At 46.8% G+C, this 22811-nt stretch overlaps 1 protein-coding gene across 3 annotated transcripts in view; it reads right to left on the bottom strand.

Moving 5' to 3' along the window:
• ABTB3 (ankyrin repeat and BTB domain containing 3) overlaps positions 1 to 22811 on the bottom strand; it is a 341276-nt gene that overhangs the window by 243358 nt on the left and 75107 nt on the right. The window lies entirely within an intron of this gene.

Genomic DNA, 22811 nt, shown 5'->3' with positions numbered 1-22811 from the left:
CAGGTGCTCAATAAAAGGAAGGAAGAGCATACGTGTTCAATACCTCTCTATCTAGGTGCCAGGTCTTGATGCTTCAAAATTGCACAAGGAATGGAAGGAAATATGGAAGAGCCTCCTTTCTCCTTCAACAAACACATCTGGCACCTTTCCTTGGATTCTGGGCTCCGTCATGACACGTGGGCAAGCATTTCTCCAGGCTGTGTTCACCTTCTGCGGTTCCTGACCACAGACTTTTCTCATTTGCAGCTGCGCCTGCCCGAATTATTTCAGACTCCAGAATTTTTCCAACCTCCCATTACTGGCTGGCTGTGAAACAGAGCGTAAAATGCCAGTCACTTTTTTTTTCTTTCAAATTCCATAGTCATCTGACATCATAACAGATTTCAGACTCAAACTGTCAGAGTGTGGGCTCAAACCACTCTCACCAGCCCCTGAAGAACGAGGCAGCATGGCATGAAGCAAAGAACCTTGAACTCGGGGTCATATAGGTTGGGGGTTCAAATTCTAGCTCTACCATTAACTGACAGCCAGGCCTAGACAAGTGTTCTAATCCCTCTGAGTCTCAGTATGTGTTTTTGTTTTTTTGTTTTTTTTTTTTTTTGGTTGAGACAGAGTCTCGCTCTGTCACCCAGGCTGGAGTGCAGTGGCGTGATCTCGGATGACTGCAAACTCTGCCTCCTGGGTTCACGCCATTCTCCTGCCTCAGCCTCCCAAGTAGCTGGGACTACAGGCACCTGCCACCACGCCTGGCTAATTTTTTGGTTTTTTAGTAGAGACGGGGTTTCACCGTGTTAGCCAGGATGGTCTCGATCTCCTGACCTTGTGATCCGCCCACCTCGGCCTCCCAAAGTGCTCGGATTACAGGTGTGAGCCACCGCGCCCAGCCCAGTTTGTGTTTTTATCCAAAAAGTAGTTAACGCAGCTCTTCCTCTGTAGTGGGCACTGTTCTTCTCTGCTGGAGGAGGCAGACGATGAACAAACCAATAAGAAAAACATCAGACAGTGGGAAGCGCCACTCAGATAATTAAAATGGGTGATGTCTGAGTCAGTGGGTCTGAGTCAGTGGTGATGTCTGATCTCAGTTTTATGTGGAGTGGCCATGGAAGGTCCTTCTGAAGAGGCAACAGTGAAAATAAGACCAGTGTGACCAGGAGAAGCCAGCAATGTGAAAACAGGAGGATGAGCATGCTAAGTGGAGGAAACAGATCGTGCGTGTCCCAAAGTCTGGGCTGCACTTGGAAGTTCAGACGGAAGCTGTGAGGTGGGAGTGTAGTCTGCGTGGGATAAGATGGTGATCGGGCCGGGCACACTGGCTTCATGCCTATAATCCTAGCACTTTGGGAAGCCAAGGCAGGTGGATCACCTGAGGTCAGGAGTTTGAGATCAGCCTGGCCAACATGGTGAAATCCTGTGTCTACTAAAAATACAAAAATTAGGCATGGTGGTGTGCACCTATAATCCCAGCTACTCGGGAGGCTGAGGCATGAGAACTGCTTGAACCTGGGAGCTGAAGGTTGCAGTGAGCTGAGATTGCGCCACTGCACTCCAGACTGGGTGATAAAGTGAGACTCTGTCTCAAAAAAAAAGAAAAAAGAAAAGAAAAGAAAAGAAAAGAAAGGGGGGATGGTGAAAAAAAGATGATGCTGGAGAAAGGCAGAGACCAGACGAGGTGTGGCCTCAAAACGGGGTGCAAATGATGATCAATTGTGCAGGGAAAAAATATCCGAATGTCTCGCCACCTTTATTTCTGCCTCTAAACGTTTAAGAAGGAAATTAAAGTCAATTAATGTTACTATATTATTGCCAATACTATGTCTTTAATTTCCAAATGATTGTGCTTATCATGAGGGTGCATGCTCGGGTTTTTTGGGTGGGGGTAAAAATTTAGACATCAGTAATGCAAGGCTTCGTAAGAAAGTGAGGAATGGGAGGGGAATCCTTCAGACAGTTTTAAGTAGGGGAATGACAGGAGCTGATTGTTATTTTTAAAGCATCACGTTCTGTAGAATGGCACTAACATCTCCAGTCCATATGATCCACACAGTGTATTCGGAGCCCCCACTAGGATAATACAATTGATGCTGTTTTTATTGCATATAGAAATGCTGTGTGGCTGAAAAAGTATTGGAACCATTACCAATTAGCAAATTATCCCTGAGATTCTAATCAGTCTAAAAATAAATTCATGTTCATTTGCATTAAAAAATTAGACGAGTCTCTAAATTTCACATTGCCTGTCCTCACCACCTCTTACTAATACATACTCTTTCCATACTTCGTATGACCTTCCTTTCCTAGCTATGCCTTCTTTTCTCTTGTGTGCCCCAGATGCCCAGGCTGAGAAAATAAACCATCTATTTCTCCTTTTAGGGATCCACAATGTACATTTCACTGTGTATTGAAAGCCCTGAGAAGTTCTGCAATTTAAAAAGCCAGTTTAGCTTTGTCTAACCTAGTGCCTTTCAACCTGGCCACACATTAGAATTACCTGGGGAGTTTTACAAATGATTTATTCCTGAGTCCTGCCCCTAAGAGGGACTCAGCATTGCCTGGGCAGGAGCTGTCAAAAGTTTCCCAGGTGATGCTAATGTGAAGCCACCATAGGAATCACTCCTTTAACTCAACAGTTCCCAAACTTATAAAATAATCTTCAACAATCGCTGTTAAAAATCTTCCAGACAATTTTTTTTCTTTTTTTTTACATAACACCTCCTCATGCCCCCATGGAACTGAGCTGGTGTTCTACGGAACAATGTTAATCACTTTTTTCATAAACAGCATTGCCATTTGGTGGACATTACACACAAATGCTCCCCTTCGCTGTCTCTTTCAATCTTGCAGGACTAGAGTGTCCTGCTTGGATGAATAATATCCAACAGTAAGCGTGAAGGTGCAGGCGTCTGAACTTAGCTCAGGCTGTGAGCTGTGTGGCCTTAGGCAAGCTACTTGAACTTGCCAAACTTCAGCTTCCTCATCTGCATCTTAGTCGTCATGGATTAAGGTGGCAGTTCCCAAATTTCAATGCGCTTTTTTTTTTTATTTTTTGAGACGGAGTCTCGCTCTGTCGCCCAGGCTGGAGTGCAGTGGCGCGATCTCGGCTCACTGCAAGCTCCGCCTCCCGGGTTCACGCCATTCTCCTGCCTCAGCCTCCTGAGTAGCTGGGACTACAGGCGCCCGCCACCACGCCCGGCTAATTTTTTGTATTTTTAGTAGAGACGGGGTTTCACGGTGTTAGCCAGGATGGTCTCGATCTCCTGACCTCGTGATCCGCCCACCTCGGCCTCCCAAAGTGCTGGGATTACAGGCGTGAGCCACCGCGCCCGGCCTCAATGCATATTAAAATCAGTTGGAGATTTTAAGGAAGTGCCATTTCCCAGTTGCAACCCCGGACACGCTGCATCTGGAGCTCCAGGGTTGTGGCCTGGGAAATCTGAAGTTTTAGCAGGTCCTTCACATGATCCTGATGATCCTATGAGTTTGGGGGCTATCAAATGAGGTAATCCAGACACTAGATGGGTAGGGTGGAGGGGGAGGGGCAACAAATTGGAAGTGAGATCCTTCAATTCAGAGTTCCTTTAATTCAGTGGTTTCTTACCTTCCTCCCACCTCACCCCACTGCCCACAGCAAGAGCACCCTAATTAGGCAGGGTACACTAGGCAGGCACTAGGCTTCGAGTTGACTGGGTGGTCAGGGAAGGGCGTGTCTTCATTGATCTGCATGTCACCTGGCACAGCCCTTATCTCTTGGGGCCCCAGTTTTCGGACCTGTGAAATAATAAAATGATCTCTTAAGGCCCACGCTCCAACCTCCTACGTTTCCGTGTTCCTCGGTTAGTGCAATTTCATGAACAGCGTTGCCATTTGGTGGACGTTACGCACAAATGGCTCCCCTTCGCTGCCTCTTTCAATCTTGCAGGACTAATGTGTCCTGCTTGGATGAATAATATCCAACAGTCAGCGTGAAGGCACAGGCGTCTGAGCTTGGCTCAGGCTGTGAGCTGTGGGGCCTTGGGCAAGCTACTTGAACTTGCCAAACTTCAGAATCCTCATCTGCAAGATGGGAAGCATTGTATTATGTTTGCCACATGGGCTGTTGCAGGAATAAAATGAAGGGTTATATAGACAGTATTAGCACAGTCTCCGGTACTCATTAAGAGCTCAATAAATGTCTGTTGTTGACAGCAGCATTAAAGCAGAGTAATAGAGGGCCACCCTATAAACACTGTCAATTGCTGTAATAAGATCCACCATTCCTAAACAGCACTGCGGTTGCTCATCCTTCAGGTTGAGTCAGGGTTTGCTGGGGGCCCTGGCATCCTTGTAGCAGGAATAAACACTCTTGGCTCAAAATGAGTCACTGTTCTATGGCTCTGGTGTCACAGGCCATAAAAGGACTTGCTCTCAGTCCCCAGAACCACCGGTCTGAGTATGGCTAGATGTGGCTCAGCAGATCATAAACCATGACATCCACTAATCAGAGACATAGATCAAGCCGCAGCTGGAATTTGGAGTGCTCTCAGGGTATAGACGGAGAGCTCAAGGTAAAACTTACCCCACTGGCCACAGCTAGTCAGACCTGCAAGGCGAGGGAAGTGATGAGGAGAAGACACTTGGCATAAATCTGTATAGCTCATGAGGCCCTTGGGCTCACAGGCCGCAGAATCAGACATGGCAGCGCAGAGGGCTCATAGTCCTGCTATGAGGCAACGGAGAGCCAGAGAAATAGTGAGGGACCTCACCAAGTTGCCACACCCTGCCAGAAAAAAGAGGGGGACACTAATATTTATTGAGAACTATAGAATATCCCACACTCATTCTGGCAATGTTTAAGAATGCCAGACACCGCACTTATAGGTGCCTTACATAAATTTCAGCATTTGATTCACATAATACCCCAACGAGGTAAGTATGAATGTCTACACATAGGAGACAATCAAGTCTCGAGTAGGTAGCCAAGCAATTGAATTTTAAATTGTATTTCATTTCAATTAATTAATTAAATTTTTTTTGGAAGGGGGAGACGGAGTCTCGCTCTGTTGCCAGGCTGGAGTGCAATGGCACGATTTCAGCTCACTGCAACCTCTGCCTCCTGGGTTCAAGTGATTCTCATGCCTCAGCCTCTCAAGTAGCTGGGATTACAGGTACATGCCACCACGCCCAGATTTTTTTTGTATTTTTAGTAGAGACGGGGTTTTGCCATGTTGGCCAGGGTGGTCTCAAACTCCTGACCTCAAGTGATCCGCCCACCTTAGGCTCCCAAAGTGTTGGGATTACGGGCATGAGCCACCAAGCCTGACCTCAATTAATGTAAACATTAGTAACTACACGTGGCTAGTGGCTGTTGTACTGGATAGCACAGCTCTAGATGTTGTCTGCAGGTAATTTCATCCATGCTCAGAGCTTCATTCTCTGTCTATACCCTGAAAGCTCCCCAAATTCCACCTGCAGCTTGATCTGTCCAACTATTTGATTAGCATCTCTTTTAGCAAAAGCACCTTCAATTCAGCTAGCCTAGGATGAAACCCATGACAAGCTTGCTTAAACCCCATTCTCCTCCACTCTCTCCCTTTCCCAGCAAGGACACTTCCATTCACCTAGGGGCTCAGTAACCCTTGTCCCTTCTCTTTCTCCTTCCAGTCCTTCACTATGTCTTATTGAATTCCATCTTCAAAATCTGTCCAAGTCCTCCCCATCTCCACTGCTACTGCCTTGGTCCAGTCCATGGCTATTCCCTCCCCTTGCACAGCCTCTTAACTGGGCCTACCCATTTCACTGCAGGAACTCTATTCCCTTCACCAAGTCAGAATCCCGCAGCCTAAGGAGGTCTTTACAAGTGCAAACCATGGTAGGTCCTTCCCTTCCTGTATCCCCCAGCATCTTCTGCTCTCAGGACAAGCCTGGAATTCTTGGATTCTTCTCTCCCTCTCTACCCACTCTCCCCTCAACTCTGCTCCCTCCTACCACAACCCACTTCAGCTCCTAAACACACGACACAGCCATCTGACCCAGCACCTTGTACTTTTTCCTCTGCCTAGAACCCACTCTGCCCCCCTTCCTTAGCGTAGCTGACTTTTTTTTTTTTTTAACAATTCTGATCATTTATTTACTTGCTTACAAAGTTTGCGTGCTGGGCATGTCTGGAGGTGCCCTGAGTGGCTCTCATTCAGGATCTCTTATACACTTGCAATCACACAGTGGCTGGGCCGATGTGCTCTGGAAGGCTTCCTCACTCTCACTGCTGGCAGGGAATGCTGGAACCTCAGCTGGGCCAGGGCTTCATGGGTATGCAACGCGTTCAGTTGCTCAAGGCACTACATTGAGAAGGTCTCTATGGTTGATTTAATGCTCTGTTGTCACCATTTTGGGAATCTTAATAATTATTTTTAAACAAGAGGCCCTGTATTTTCTTTTCTTTTTTTGATATAGTGTGCTTCCTGTCTTTTTAAAATATTTTATTAAGTTCTGGGATACATGTACAGAACGTGCAGGTTTGTTACATAGGCAAACAAGTGCCATGGTGCTTTGCTGCACGCATCAACCCATCACCTAGGTATTAAGTCCTGAGTGCATCAGCTATTTATCCTGATACTCTCACTCCCTGCAAACCCCTGACAAGCCCCAGTGTGTGTTGTTCCTCTCCCTGTGTCCATGTGTTCTCATTGTTCAGCTCCCACTTATAAGTGAGAACATACGGTGTTTGGTTTTCTGTTCCTGTGTTAGTTTGCTGAGGATGGCTTCCAGCTCTATCCATGTCACTGCAAAGGACATGATCTCATTCCTTTTTATGGTTGCATAGTATTCCATGGTGTATATATTCACTAGTGTGAACAGTACTGCAATGCACATACAGGTGCATGTATCTTTATATTCCTTTGGGTATATACCCAGTAATGGGGCTGCTGGTATTTCTCATTCTAGATCTTTGAGAAATAGCCACATTGTTTTCCACAATGGTTGAACTAATTTACATTCCTGCCAACAGTGTAAAAGCGTTCCTATTTCTCCACAGGAGAGGCCCTATATTTTCACTGTGCACTGGAGCCTGCAAACTACATAGCTGGTTCTGACTGGGGCTGTTGGCCACAACATCTTCACATGGCCCTTCCATGGGGCCTGGGCTCTCTCACAGCATGACAGCTGGGTCCAGGTGTAAGAGTTTCCAGAAAGAGAGAGGGAGAGAAACAGACACACAGAGAGACAGAAGAGAGGGAAGGTGATGGGGAGGGAGAGGGAGAAATACAGCTTAGCTGACTCTTCCTTTAAAGATCCACTCAGAAGTCCCTTTCTGGGGGAAGCCTTCCCAAGACCCACAGTTTCCCTAGTCGTATGCCCTTAGGGCATTGTGTTCCTTTCTGGCAGCTCTGTACTTTTTGGAGGGGTGGGCTAAAAGCCCATGAGAACAGGATCCTGGGTCTTGCTCACCACTGTGCCCCTGGCACCCAGCACAGCATCTGGTGCAAGGTTCAATCTCAGTTAACACTTGCTGAACAGATGGATGAATAAAAAGTCACCGAGGCCAGAGTAACTGACAGAGCTAGGATTTGAACCCCAGACTGCCTGACTCTGAGCCTCACGCTCTTTCCCCGAGGCAGGGAAGCCAGGGGTGGTCTCAAGATACCAAAGTCCAGTGCCGGGTTCCAAGGCTAGCTTTGCTGCTTAGGAGCTTCCAGACCCTCATTACACTCATCTGTACAATGGAAATCACAGATTTATGTAAGACAAAATAAAATATATGTGTAAAACACTTAGAAGAGTATCTGATACTAAGTGCTTAATAAATGTTAGCTATTCCTAACTCTCCCTAAATCTAGCCCAGCTCTCCTCCCCTGCCCCTACTGTCTTCCCAGAGGTGAGCCCACTCTTGTCACCCACAGTCAAAAAGCTCCCCAATCATACTGGGTGTTTAAACCATTTCCTGACAATCTTTAAATTTGCAAATTAGAAATGTCAATGCTGGTCTTGAATGAGCCTGATAAGGATGGGACGGCAGCCCACAGGGCTGTGGATTTTAATAAAAGAAAAATAACCAACAATATCAACTTTTTAAAAAGCACTTGATGTACACTTTCCAAATTACTTCTCTGCCTTTCTCTCCTTTATGTGCATTGCAGTTAAATTACCTTTCTCAGAAAATCTCGGCCACACGGAGCACGCCTGTCTCCTCACAAAGCCGCACACATTTTTAGCATCCGCTTGGGGTTTTATTGTAGAGAATACAATACACGGCAAGAGACCGTTTATCATATTTGGTCTGCTTGCCCCTCATTTTTCCAGCTGTCAGTTTTATTTATTTCGTTGCAAAGACAGGTTTGACGTGGAGGTTGGGGGTTGGGGGGAAGCATTCCAGGACTTTGCAGTCCAGCCTTCCTGCACCCATCTTCCATCACTGTACAACGTTCCTGGGAGGAAAATCCCATACGATATCCCCAGGCATAGATGGGAGAAATCTGGAACAGCAATCCTAGGAGAGCTGGTAGAGCTGAAAATACACAGGACCTCCCTGAGTCGCCGCCATCACCAGCTGCTTACAATGATCTTCTGGGGGTTCTCAGGAGGCCCAATAGATCCTATTAATGTTCCCAACTCTTCAGCCCTGCCTTCACTCATGCCTCTTGCCATATGACTTTGCAGTTCTTTCCACTAAAGGGGAACTGTTTCTCTATCCTTTGACTTGGAGTTTGACCATGTGATTGCTTTTCTGATTACCAACAGAATGAGGCAGAAATGAAGGCACCTGCCCCAGCTCAAGCCTGATGAGGCCTTGCATGTTCACCATCTTGCACTTCTGCAGCGCCATGAGAAGCGTGTCCCCTGGTAGCTGCTGGACACATGTGGAGAAGATCTGAGCCCAAACCTCAGCAAGGGGCCAAGCCTTGTTGGATCTGTAGCTTGAAATACAGTGGCCCAGCTGAGCCTAGAATATTTCAGCTGCCTCACCTGACCCACAGATATGTAAGCAATTATAAATAGTTGTTGCTTTTAGTCACTGAGTTTCAGAGTGATTTGTCATGCAGCAAGAATACAGGAGAGGAGAAACAGCATCCACTGTGTGCTAAGCACTGTGCCAGGTATTTTACATGCATTATTACATTGAAACCTGCCAAACCCTGGTGAGCTGGGGACTATTTTATGCCCATTTTACAGATGAGCAAACTGAGACTCAGAGTGACTTGCCCGAGGTCATATAGGGGCAAGCACTGTTGTAAGTGCTTTATGTGTATTAACTCACTGAATCCTCATGACAGTCGTGGGATGGGGGCAATGGTATTTTAAAGATGAGGAAATAGGAAGGGAAAGATTAAGTGGCTTCCCCAAGGTCAAAAGCAGCCAAGTTGCAGGGGTAGAGTCGGGACTCAAAGCGCAGGCTTCTCTGGCTCCGGAGCCCAAGCTCAGGGGACACCTAGAGGAACACGGTGTGAGCTGAGGCTGGGGGAGTTTAGACTTTATACACCAGTGAGTCACAACCAGGGATAAGGATGGTAAGAATCAGAAAATCTCCTTTGTTTTTTTTCAAAGCAACATCTGGAGATCCATGTTTATATTTTGTGTTTTATTTATTTAATGTCTGGCTTCTCCCTGCTAGATTGTAAGCTCCATAAAGACAGGGATTTCTGCCTGTTTTGGTCACTGTCTTATCCCCAGAGCCTACAACAGTACCTGAGCAGGTGCTCTTTAAATAGACTGAAAGAGTGAATGAAGAAATGCTCCGTGAATATTGGCTATGGGTTAGTTGAGACCATCTCATGCTCTGAGCTCACTTGAGGAGCGTGCGTGGTGAGGTTCCTGGGCTCAACAGCAACCAGACTCCGAGTCCTGGGACGGTGGGACTAACTCTTTAAGCAGAAAAAGTAGAGCATCATTGGTTTTTATTTGTTTTAAGAGAGACAGGGTTTCACTCTGTGGCTCAGGCTGGAATATAGTGGTGTGATCATAGCTCACTACAGTCTCAAACTCCTAGGCTCAAGCGATCCTCCCATCTCAGCCTCCCAAATAGCTGGGACTACAGGCGCATGCTTTCATACCTGGCTGACTGGGACATCTTTAAGGAGCAGGCTAGTAAGTAGCCAGCTCCATTTATGGGGTGCTTCTGGTGCCAGGCACTGTTCTAAGCACTTCGTATGTGAAGCCATAATCTTTGCAACAACCCCATGGGACAGGTACTATCACAACCGTGTGCCCAGCCTGTTTTACAGATGAGGAAAGTGATACCCAGGCAGGTTAAGTGACTTATGCCCCAGCTAAGAGAAGTGGCAAAGCCAGAACTAGAACCCAGGAGTACAACTCAGCTCCCACGTAACCACAACCCTAAGCTGCCCCTCAAACAAACTAGAGGGGAGAAAGTACAGACTCTCCAAGGTAATCTGGTCCAATGCCTTCATTTACAGATGGGAAAACTGAGGACACAGAGTAGAAGCATGATACCCAAGATGGAGCTGGTGAGGAGCAGAGTGGGGACCTCCACTCAGGTCTCCAATCGCCTGGCTCAATCCCTCTTTCATGCAGACGATGGGCCCTAGGAGGACAGGAAAGAGAAGAGGCCAATTGCACCAATCCTGGGCAGGAAGACTTCTTTGGCTGGTGGCCATGCCAGGCCATGTGTCTGTTTTCAGCACAGCCCCCCCAGGGACCGGCTTCTCTTCCCAGCGTAAGCTGGCAGATCAGATGCCTGCTGCCAGGGCTCCAGCCCAGACTTGAGGATTTCCAAGTGTCTGCCATTCGCAGCTCTCCTGCCATTGCTTGGCAGACAGGACAACCCCGGACAGCCGTGCCAGCTCTGATCCCTTGCCTGCCCCACTGCTCGGAGAGTGGTGCCTTCAGTAAGGATGAAGCTGCAGAAAGGAGATGTGGGTATTGATCTAAAGTAAAATATAAGTCAGTAAAAACAGCGACCATTTGACCATTTAATGACAGACTCTTGGATCCTTACCATGACCCTGATAGGTTGCTATTTAATGGATATGGGAACTCAATTGAAGAGCCAAGGTAACACTGCTCTAAGTGATAAACATAACCATTAACAGCACTCACAGTGGCCCGGCCACCATTTTGGTTGTGCAGTTTATGCCCTGCTTAATTCTAGAGGGCGCCATTCACATAGCCTTCACAGTGACTAGGGCCCTCTAGAGCTGAGCAGTGTACAACCTGGCCTACTGTATGCCATGGTCCAGACAGGGGTGCCTCCCAAGGCTGGTGAATCAAACCAGTGCCTTGTCTACTTCACCCTAAGATCTGCTCACCAAAGCAGAATGTTGCAGAAAAACAGCAGGGCCTTGGATCTGCACCAACCTGGGTTTATATCCTGGATCTGCCACCTCATACCGATGTGAGGCCTCTGGGGAGTCCTTAAACCATGTCTCACTATGTTCATCTGCAAAATGGACAATATTAATAGTGCCTTCCCTGTAGGAGGCTATGAGGTTTCCACAAGCCAAGACATATGAACAGTGTCTCAACACAGCTGGCATTTGGGACACAGTAGCTACTATGATGAGTAAGGCCTGGAGTGAGGAGAGAGAGCTCTGATTGGGGCCGCCTCAGCCAGGGAAGAGGCTGTGCCATCCATCAGGGCAGGCTGTGGCAGTGAAAAAGCACCTGCCTCGAACAAGCAGCAGAGCACCATTAATAAATGCTCCCCAAACCAGTAGAAAACCCGGGTATGCATCACTCCTGGAAGCCAGAGGAAGTCCCGGGAGAGCCAAATCCAGCAAGTCATTCGCAGATACTCCATCTTTTGGGGTGCTACATTTTTCGGAGTCGCTTTCAAAGGCAGTCTTGGGCACACCCATCTCTAGTATGCATTTTAGAGACAGGCTGCAGTGCCAAGCAGGGGCTCCTGAGAGGTAATGCAGAGATGGCCCAGCCACCACATTCTCTTGAGCAGAGATCGAGTATTTGTGGGGCCAGTTCCCCAAACTACAAGTTTTTCTGGACCCTCTCCCCTTGCTCAAGAGAATATGCAGAGATTTTGCTGTGGAAGCAAGTTCTTTCCAGCAGATGGGACATGGATCATTAGAATAGAATCTGGTTGCTATCAACTCTGTTTTCTTCATAAGTTCTAAAGACTTCCAGGCATTTCACTGGGTCTCCTTTGTTTGTGTCATTTACTTCTTCTTCTTCTTTTCCTTTTTTTTTTTTTTTTTTTTTTTTTTTTGAGTTGGAGTCTCTCTCTGTTATCCAGGCTAGCATGCAGTGGCGTGATCTCAGCTCACTAGAACCTCTGCCTCCCGGGTTCAAGCAATTCTCCTGCCTCAGCCTCCCAAGTAGCTGGGGTCACAGGGGCCTGCCACCACGTCCAGCTAATTTTTGTATTTTTAGTAGAGACGGGGTTTCACCATATTGACCAGGCTGGTCTCGAACTCCTGACCTCAGGTGATCCACCTGCCTCGGCCTCCCAAAGTGCTGGGATTACAGGCGTGAGCCACCACGCCCGGCCATGTGCTGTTTACTTCTGATTTGGGTAGGGGGGCAGGAAAGGAGGGTCTCTCCCTGGCATTTTTAGAGTTCCCTAGGAAATATGTGGCCCTTTGGAGAGGTGGACCCTCCAAACTTCATTGTCTGAAGTTTTCCTCTGCCCTCTGGGATCTGCGACTTTCAGCTAAGCCTGACTGCAAAGTGTTCCCTGACAATTTGGTCTGTGCTCCCAGATAGCTGTAAGTTTTTAAAAACAAGAATAATGTATCGGTGGAAGCTTTTGTCAAGGATAAGGTGAATAACATTTATGAAGTGTACTGTTGACACACAGTTTACAAACATGATCTCATTTTATTCTCCCTATGGTCCTAGGAAGTATCACTAGGTATCTGTAGGCCCATTGTGGGAAGAGTAAACTGAGGCTCACAGGAGTGGTGAAGGCACTCCCTGGGCTGAGGTAGCTGATAGGGAGATGTAGTAGCTGGTAGGAAGCTTTAGCACCCATCTGCCAAGCTTCCTATGGATTCTGGAAATAGAGCCCGGTGAAACAACCCATTACATTTTCGGTCTGTGTCATTCCAGGCACAGGGATATTATAATGAAGAAGGCCTTATGCAAGTTCAGGTCTGTCACTAATGGGCCATGGGCGATATGCACATTTCTCTGCCCTTACCAGGCCTTGGTTTCCTCATCTGTCAAACGGAAGTAAATGGGGCCCACTTCACAGGGAGCCAGGAGGATTCACTGATATACGTGATCTCTAGACCATGCCTGGGATATTACAGGTACCTCATTAAAGGGTATTCACACAATTGGAATGCATGACTTGGGTCCGAGGCCTGTGGGAGCCCTCTCCACAACCTGGAGCAGATGGAGGAGAAGAAGGAGCAGGATCCATGTCCAAGACATGTTGTGGCTGGTGACTACTCTACTCCTGTCCCACCTCCCAATAGCACAGCCTGGGGGTGGGTGGGGGGACAAGCCAGCAGCAGGACAGACTCAAAAGCCACTGTCACTATCCTGGAAATAGTTGGTCCACAGGTATCCAATTGACTGGGCCAGTCATAGAGATGCAAATCTAGAAAGAGGAGGAATTTAGGAGGTAGCAGAAGGGGCAAGGATGTCATTAGTTAGGAATTCTGTCTGCAAGGCCTGGCTTCGGGTGAGGAGAGCTGGCAGGCCCACTACCTCCCACCAGTCAGAATCCTGGGGGCGGAGGCAGTGGCTTGAGAGAGGTAATAAAGCAATGTTTAGGGAGCCAGGGGAGCTGCAGCTTGGTTTTGGCACTAGGGGGAGCAAGGTGCAAGACTGAATAAGAGCAAAAAGCCCCAGGAAGCCATTTGCAGGCCAGTAGCCGTGGCTGGAACATGGCTTTCCATCCAGGTGAGGAAGGAGATGGGGTACCATATCCCAAGGGCCCTCCATTACTTCACTTTATCCTCAAAACAACCCTAGGAGGCAGCTGTCAGGAGGACCACTTTACAGATGAAACAGCAAAGGCTCAGAGAGGTTAAGACTCAGCCTCTTAGGCGGTCAAGCCAGATTTGGAATCTGGGCCTGCCTTTCTCCTGGGCCATCCTTTGCCCACATGAGAGGCAGTATCGTTAAGCACATAAGCTGCAGGGTCAGACTGCCTGGATTCACATTCCAGCTCTGCCACTCAAAATTGTGTGGCTTTGTGTAAGTGATTTAACCTCTCTGAGCCTCAGTTTTCCCATCTGTAAAATAGGGTTGGTACTACTACTAAGAGTCCACTTTCCACTGTTGCTGCACTTTATTCACTTTATTGAATAAAGTAACTAGCACATAGCAAAGATGAAGCAAAGCAGCAAATGGTGGCTGTTATCATAATTACTTTTTTACACCGATCTCCATCAAGACCAGCTTAGGAGTCGAGATAGAACTGGGCTAACAGGCAGGGAGGCTTCTGAGGAGGGCAGAGGGTAGGGAAGCAAGGCAGGAGAAGGCAGCAAAAAAAAAAAAAAACCCTAAGCGGTTGTTACCTACTATATAAAGAGAAGAAGCTGAGGGTAAAAAATTCTACACACATAGGATTTTAAAATGAAAAAGATTCCTTTTATTTATTATTTTGCTTATTATGTTATTTTCTTATGTATAAAGCAGTGATGCTCAGACTCTAGAATTTCGTCAGTCAGGAATTTCTCCCCCACATGGAGATTAACATTAGGGGCCAAATTTGTGTTATGTCAAAATGCCAGAGGCAACCACTGATAATCATCTTCATCATTTTGGATTTTTTAAAGGACATTTTAACCCCAGGGCATCCGCTCAAGATCAAGCACCAGCCTTTAAATTTAATACATTTTGCATCATGGGAGCACTCACTACTGTGCCATTATTTCTGTCTCTTTTTGCCAGACTACTGAAACCTTGGGCAGTGACTGACCCCCTGTGATGGGGTGTTCCTGGTATTGAATATCCCCCATCCCGCCACTTGGGAATGCTGGTGACTGGAGAGGTGTCCATTTCCTATAATTACTGAGTGTTAATATAATCACCAAAGCGGAGAGCCAGCTGGAAAGGATAGAGTCTGACATCCGAAAAGACAGACAGCTAAATAAGTCATACGGCTTGCAGACAGCCTGGCTGCTGGGGTTACGTAATCACCTCCCCTTGGCTTCCTTTGGTTGGTCTAGTTCTTGGTTTGGCCTTTTTGTGCTTTTGCTTTCTGAGGCTGAGCCTCTACAATAGGCAGAGAAAATATTGCACATGAAAAGGAACCCATTGGGAAACATGGTACAGACAGCCACCTCATTTGTCTCCAGGCTCAGAACCAAACCCCAGGTTTCCATGAGAGCTGAGATGCGGCCAGGAGACAAGTCTTGGTACTACGTGGTCCTGCATGTGAATGTGGACATGGTCATCAGCCTGGCACATGTGGGTAGGAGGTAGGGACCGGCCCTTCTCAGATGGCTGATAGCTCCTTGACAAACTCAGTTAATGCATTTTAATTTGACCAGGGCCTTTCGAAACCAGGCTGCTTAGGGAGGCAGGAAGTAATCAATTCACTGCCAGTCCATTGTCCTCTGGGCACCGGATCTGCTTGTACAAACCAGCGAAGGGAGATTAGCTTGAGCATAGCTCAGCAGTGAACTGGGTAAAGGTCACTTCACTCAGGTAGCACTCTTGCGGGGGGGTGTAAGTCTCTCTTTGTATGCTTTGCGTGTCCCTAAATAACAGCCATAACCAATAACAATGGTAACACTGACCACTTACCACATCCCAGACACCATGCTCTGAGTACTTCATCTCACTGAATGTTCACACATGGCAGGAAGTAGATCCTATTACAATTCCCATTTTACAGGTAAGGAGACTCGGGCTAGAAAAGGCGAAATTCAAGCGAATGGCCACATGCATGCAAACAGACACAAATGTCACTGTACCTGCTCAGCAAACATAAACAAGAACAGAGAAATCATGACTCAGTGTTTCTCAAACCCACCTGTATATAAGGGTTACCTGAGTACTTGTGAAAAACACAGATTCCTGGGTCCCCACCTAGAGCTACTCAATCAGAAATCCCAGTGGAGAGGGCTGGCAACCTGAGTTGGTCATGAATGCCCCCTAAGCATCTCATCATGGGCCCATTTGAGTGTTGATCATATACATATCATCGAGTGAGTTAAAATATGTAAAGCAGAAATACCATTTGACCCAGCAATCCCATTACTTGGTATATACCCAAAGGATTATAAATCATTCTACTATAAAGACACATGCACACGTATGTTTATTGCAGCACTATTCACAATAGCAAAGACTTGGAACCAACCCAAATGCCCATCAATAATAGATTGGATAAAGAAAATCTGGCACATATACACCATAGAATACTATGCAGCCATAAAAAAGAATGAGTTTGTATCCTTTGCAGGGATATGGATGAAGCTGGAAACCATCATCATCAGCATACTAACACAGGAACAGAAAACCAATCACCACATGTTCTTACTCATAAGTGAGAGTTGAACAATGAGAACACATGGACACAGGGAGGGGAACATCAGACACTGGGGCCTGTCGGGCTGTCGGGGGCAAGGGGAGGGAGAGTATTAGGACAAACACCTAATGCATGTGGGGCTTAAAACCTAGATGACAGGTTGATAGGTGCAGCAAACCACCATAGCACATGTATACCTGTGTAGCAAACCTGCACATTCTGCACATGTCGCCAGAACTTAAAGTAAAATAAAATAAAATTTAAAAAAATATGTAAAGCATGTGGGCCAGTGCTGGACACAGAATTGTAGCTGCTATCATAGTAGTAGTAATTGTTATCATCATTTTTTGTCAGGTGATTCCACTCATTCTTTCAGTCAATGAGCTCATGCCCAAAATGAGGGGTAGATGGGTGCCTGGACTCTTCTGCATCCTTGGGTCCCCCTGTTACCAAGTGTTTTCCACTCCCAGCCCTGAGTATGAGTCTGGTGTTCAAAGACAGAGGCAGAGCCAGGTTTGAACAATGGAGGGAATGGGTTTGGGGGGTGGGGTGCTGTGCCCCTGCTTGGGGAGCTTCTCGAGATCCTGTTTCCACAGTGTTCCCTGACATCCTTTGTTCACGATCCTAGCAACCATTGTTGCACTGTGTTACTTAAATATCTTCAAAAAAGAATCACTCTTGGAGAATGTGCTCAGTGGGTACCACTGCATTCCTCTTCTCCAGCCAGCTGGGCTTCTGTTTAAAGAAAAGCAGTTTTCAAATGCATCCCTTAAACACACAAGCCACCTACTTCCTCTGGTGTTCAAAGACACAGTGGTCCACTCCAGCGATGGAGGAAAAAAATAGCTGTGGTGGACCTGCTTTTGAGAATGTATGTCTGTATATTATACTTCATAGGCAATGTGAGGGATTTTTCTAGGGTAATTTTCACTCTCAGTGCATTAGTGTGAGACTCAACTCCCCCTATCCCGACCCCATGCAAGATAGGATGCCAGTATAGCTTGTCTAGGATCATACAGAACTCAACCCTGGGTCTGTGGTCTCCACAGTCCAGCACTCTTACTGGTTTACTGATTGTACTGATTCTTAGAAGGTATTGCTAAGCCAAACCGTGTTTTGTAAATGGCACACAGCAATTTACTGCATAAACTTCCTGTTAAATAAGTCTTGTGTAGTGTGAGTTTGGACTCCTGTATAAGATGTAACAGTCATCCACCCCCCTACCTGTCCCCCAGCCCCAGTTTAGCAGGCTCCTAAATTGCTGCTTCATGTGCTGGATTTTAAAGTGAGGTTGAACAGCATGAGAGCCAAGTGCCCATGCAGTGCCCTGGAATTCAAGAGCCACAATGGGAAATAAAGAGACATTTCTGAATGCCCTAGAACACACACAAATGCTGCTCAAGGGATGTAGCAATATGAAAATGCTGCTTCTCAAAGTGGCCCCAGCAACGGGCAAGCCTGCTACTTCTAGCCTCCTCTTTCCGCTGGAAGACACCTGGCCTGCCAATGAGCTTGGAGACTTTAAATCTTTCCCTAAAACTTGCACTGTTGTGTGTCTGTGTTATCTAATCTCTGTGGGGACAGGCCCACGGCCATGGTTAAATTGCTCTGAAAAATGACTCTATCTCAGTGAGGATAGGCATGCATAAACACCAGGCTTCAGGAAACAAACGTGGGCCTCACGTGCATGCTGCCTCCCAGGGTGGTGTGGCGTCCGGCCCTGCTCGATGCATCAGGCTTTCTTTTCTCAGTGGGAGCCCACCCCAGCCCCAACCCAATGCCAGAGCTGTGCAAGGTGGCCAGGCTGTGTAATGGAAAGGTCTGTAATTCACACAAAAGCTAAGAAAGCAACAAAACAGAGCAGAGGAATGAAGGGCCTTCTAAATCCCCCTGCTGTGTGTTCTCATAGCAGCCTGGGCTTTTCTTCAATAGCATTTCCCACAATTATGATTAAGGAATTATTCCTATCCAGGCGAAGAGAAAAAAACAGCTTGGAAAAGACCCACATAAATACCATATGTCAACGCAGCACAGAACGGAGGTGCCGTTACAAGACATCGTGGAAACGATGGGCTATTCAAACCAAGGTATTGGGACCAATGACTTTCCTTAGAGAAGAAAAAAATTAGATTAGACCCCCATCTCACGCTACACACAAGAAGAAGTTCCAAATGGATGAATGACCTAAACATGAAACTGAAACACAAACTTCAACATTATTAGAAGAAAAGAGAGGAGAGTATCTTTACATTATCAGGTCTTAATCAAGGCAAGAAAATCATAATCATAAAAGAAAAGATCAATTTGACCATAACAAAATTTTAAACTGTACAACAAAAAGCCCAAGAAATATACCCCATGATAAGCAATACACCCAGAAGAGGCATTTGCAACTTATACAACAGGTAAAGAATCAGTCCAAAAATCTATCAGGAACACACACAGACACACACACACACACAGACAAGCAATCCAATAGAAAAAAATAATAGGTAAAGAATTTGAACAGGTCTTTTACTGAATAGGAGACCCAAATATTCAGAAAACATGGTGTAATGTTCAATGCCCTCATGATCAGAGATATGCAGACAAAGACAGGTCTGAGCTCCATTCCACACCCAATCTGTTTGGCAAAAACTGAAAAGTCTAATAATACCAAGGACCGGTGGGAATGTGGAGAAACAAGAACTCTCAGATGTTGCTAACATAAATCAGTGCAAACGGCCTGTTTGGAAAACAGGCCAACACTAGCCAGTCAAGCTGCAAACGTTCACGCCCTGTGATTCAGCAATTCTACTTCTAGGAATACCTCCCACCAGGGCTCCAAGGGGAGGCACAGAAGACGATCCCCACACCTTGCCTGTGAGAGCAAAGGTTGGGGGTTGATACAAGCGCACGTAGTGATCAAAATGAATGAGCCAACTCAATGCTTTCACATGGATGGATTTGAAAAACAATACTGGGTGAAAAAATTGAGTTGCAGAATATCACCCATAGTTTGCTCTTTTATAGGTAAATGAAACACACAAGAAATCATCTATGATTTATGAACACACAGAGACAGCACAACGTAAAGACAGACTGGAAGACTATGACCCAAATTCAAGATCAAGGGCTGCCTGGAGGGAAGGAGGAAGGTCCACAGTGAGTGGCTACCAAGAGGGATTTTGGCTGCAGCTAAAATGTTTTACTTCTTTTATGTGAGAGAATCATGCAAATATGAGAAATTATCAACCTCTGTTAATTGTGGTGGATGGTTTTATATTCTCTGCATTTTTAATTATTGAAAAGGGCATGAGTCCCAAAGCAAATACAATTAAAATTCACCATGCAAAAAAAAAAAAAAATTCATCTTTGTCACTATTTTGGACCCACCTTCCCTGAGGGCACGGATTGGGTTTACCTTGTCTTTTGCTACAAATCCAGAGATCAGCACAGGCTGCTGGATGAATGGATCTTTTTCATGCATTGCCTCATTCAGTCTTCACAACTCCAAGAAGTGTCTCCATTGTACAGATGAGAAAACTGGCTGGGCAAGATTAAACCACTTGCCAGAGCTTTCAAGGCTAGTAGATCTTGAACTTGGGCCTAACTCTACAGACATGGGTAGGTAAAGTTCAGTGCAGGCAGGGAAGAAGGTGGGGGCAGAAGCTGTGAGTGGCAGGCATTGTTCTCAAGGCTTTGTATGCATTCACTTACAGTACAACCACCATGGGAGTAAAGTATTATTAACACGCAGAGGACAATGTGGAGAGGCAGAGGAAGGCTGGGCTGGGTTCTAAAGGGTTTGAAATACAAGGGCTAGGCAAGACACGTTCTCTATTTCCTGTGGGTCCTGCACTTGGCCAAAGGACTTCCCAGGCTTAGGCCAGGAGGAGGCCAGGAGCTAGTCCTGCTGGAGTCAAGACTAACAGGAAATGTGTACTTGGCTCAGCCAGGTCTGTACCTTCAGCACTCCCTCCCTGCTGTGGACAAGGCCACACAGGGTTCCCATCCAGCCTCCTGTGCTCACCACAGTATACTATGAGTATCTCTGGTTACCACCTCTTTGCCCCATACATGGTTGCTGTGTTGCCTTCTGCCAATTACTCATTTTCTCTGTGCCTTGGCTCCCTCCTGTGCAAAAACGGGAACTTTAGGGACAGAGCGTGGGAGAAGGGAGGCAGCTGAGAATGGACAAGACTAGATGGAGATAAGTGACCAGAGCTGGCCCCCACTGGGGGTGGATGGCACTCTTACAGCACCTGGGGAGCGTGGCCAAGTTGGGAGTCCATGGACACCACAGAAAGACCCTCTCACTGGGTGAGTAGGAGCACTCACCTGAGCAGGGGGTGCATGTGATTAGGAAAATGCTTGGACACGGTTGGAACAGATGGTGTACCTCAAACCCTGCATAGAGTAGATGCTCAATAAACATGTTTAACAAAACTAGTGTGAAGCTACTGGATAGGGGTGCACACAGCACAGGGGAGTGCCCAGGGGGACTCATGGGGGCAGTAAGTTGTGTGTCAGGGCCATAGGCAATTCATCTGCATTCATGTCCTCATCTGAGCCTCCGGTGGTCTTAAAGCAGTGAGGCTGCACCCACTGTTACCAGGGAGGCCAAGATCAGCATGGACAGAGATTTTGGTGCCAGGAGGAAGTACCAATGAAAGTGCCTAGCCTAGACCCTTTGACAATGTTAGCAGAGGACCTAAATACCAAACCAGGAAACCGAGGCAGAAACACCGGTGTAAGAAACAGGTCAACTCAATGGCAGTGGGGCAGAGAATAAAGCTCAGTATACACGCAGGTGGGTGTTTGGGGCTTCAATCAGGTGAGGACAAAAGGAGCACGTCCTGATGCCACTTGCTGATGAGGGTGAGCACCTGACCAGCTGCCTTGGTCAGAGACAGGACTAGGCCAGGTATGCAGGTGGGCCATGCTCAGGGCTCCATGGAGAGACCAGAAGAGAGGGAGAAAAACACAAGTGAGAACAAGGACCCTGGGGAAACCCAAGACGTCTGTACAGTGCAGCCACTGCAGGGCTGCCGTTGGCTCTCCTGGGAGTCACAGGCCACCCTGAGGGAATCCCCTGGCCTGCTTGTATTTGCAGAGAGAACAATGTTTTTTGGTGGTGATGATCATAATGATGATGAGGAGGAGGAAAACAGCTATCATTTACTGAGAGCTTGCTCTGTGCCAGGCATTGTTCTAAATGCTTTATGGTATCGACTTATTTAAATAGCAAAACAACCCTTTGAGGAAAATATTATCTTGCCGAGAAAGAAACTGAGGCACAAAGAGGTTAAGTAACACAGCTAGTAACTGTTAGAGCTGGGATATGAACTCTGTCATTTGGCTCTAAAGCCCATACTCCTAAGAGTCAGGCTGTAAAAACAGCTCACATTGGAACAGCACTTTAATATTTACAAAAGCCCATCTGCATTCATTTCCCATTTGAGCTTCAACTGGTCTTAAAGCAGGGATGCCATACCCACTGTTACCAGAGAAGCCAAGATCAGAATGGACAGAGATTTTGGTGCCAGGAGGAAGTACTAATGACAGTACCTTTCACTAGGAAGGTTTGCTAAAGGGAAACAAACCTTCCTCATGAAAAAGCCATGTCTTTATAGTTCTTAGTTTGACTCAGGAACTCTCTCATCTATTACTCTGTGACCCTGGGTAAGCTGGTTATCTTCTTGAAGGCTTTTTTCCCCTCTGTCAAATGGGCCAACAAGGGCAATCTCGAAGAACAACTGGAAGAATCACGCGAGATGATGTGTGCATGTTACCTGGGGAAACCTGTTTGGGTGATGATGGATGGGGCTTCAGGAAGCATCCATGTGGAAATTCTTTGCAGAAGGGTTTGATGGAGCAGTCGGTTAAGGACCCTGGCTTTGGAGTTAGTGGTCATGGGTGGGAACCCAGGCACTGCTGGCTGTGCCATCTTAAGGAAGTTAACTCACCTCTCTGCACACTGTTTTTATCATTCATTCTTTTTTTTGTTGTTTTTGTTTTTGAGATGGAGTCTCACTCTGTTGCCCAGGCTGGAGTGCAGTGGTGCGATCTCGGCCCACTGCAAGCTCCACCTCCCAGGTTCACACCATTCTCCTGCCTCAGCCTCCTGAGTAGCTGGGACTACAGGCACCTGCCACCATCCCCGGCTAATTTTTTGTATTTTTTGTAGAGTTGGGGTTTCACCGTGTTAGCCAGGATGGTCTCGATCTCCTGACCTCGTGATCCGCCCGTCTTGGCCTCCCAAAGCACTGGGATTACAGGCATGACCCACTGCACCCAGCCTTTATCATTCATTCTACAAACATTTACTGAGAGCCTACTATGACATAGGCACCATGGCAGGTGTGCTTCTGTAAAGTGGGGTGGACTGTGGTGAAGATAGAGTGACATCACCCCCATGGAGGCCATCACACAATGCCTGACTGTGGTCAGTGCC

Source organism: Pan troglodytes, chromosome 10 (assembly GCF_028858775.2).
Source record: "Pan troglodytes isolate AG18354 chromosome 10, NHGRI_mPanTro3-v2.0_pri, whole genome shotgun sequence".
NCBI classification, from domain to species: domain Eukaryota; kingdom Metazoa; phylum Chordata; class Mammalia; order Primates; family Hominidae; genus Pan; species Pan troglodytes.
This window is presented reverse-complemented; position numbering and strand designations above follow the sequence as displayed.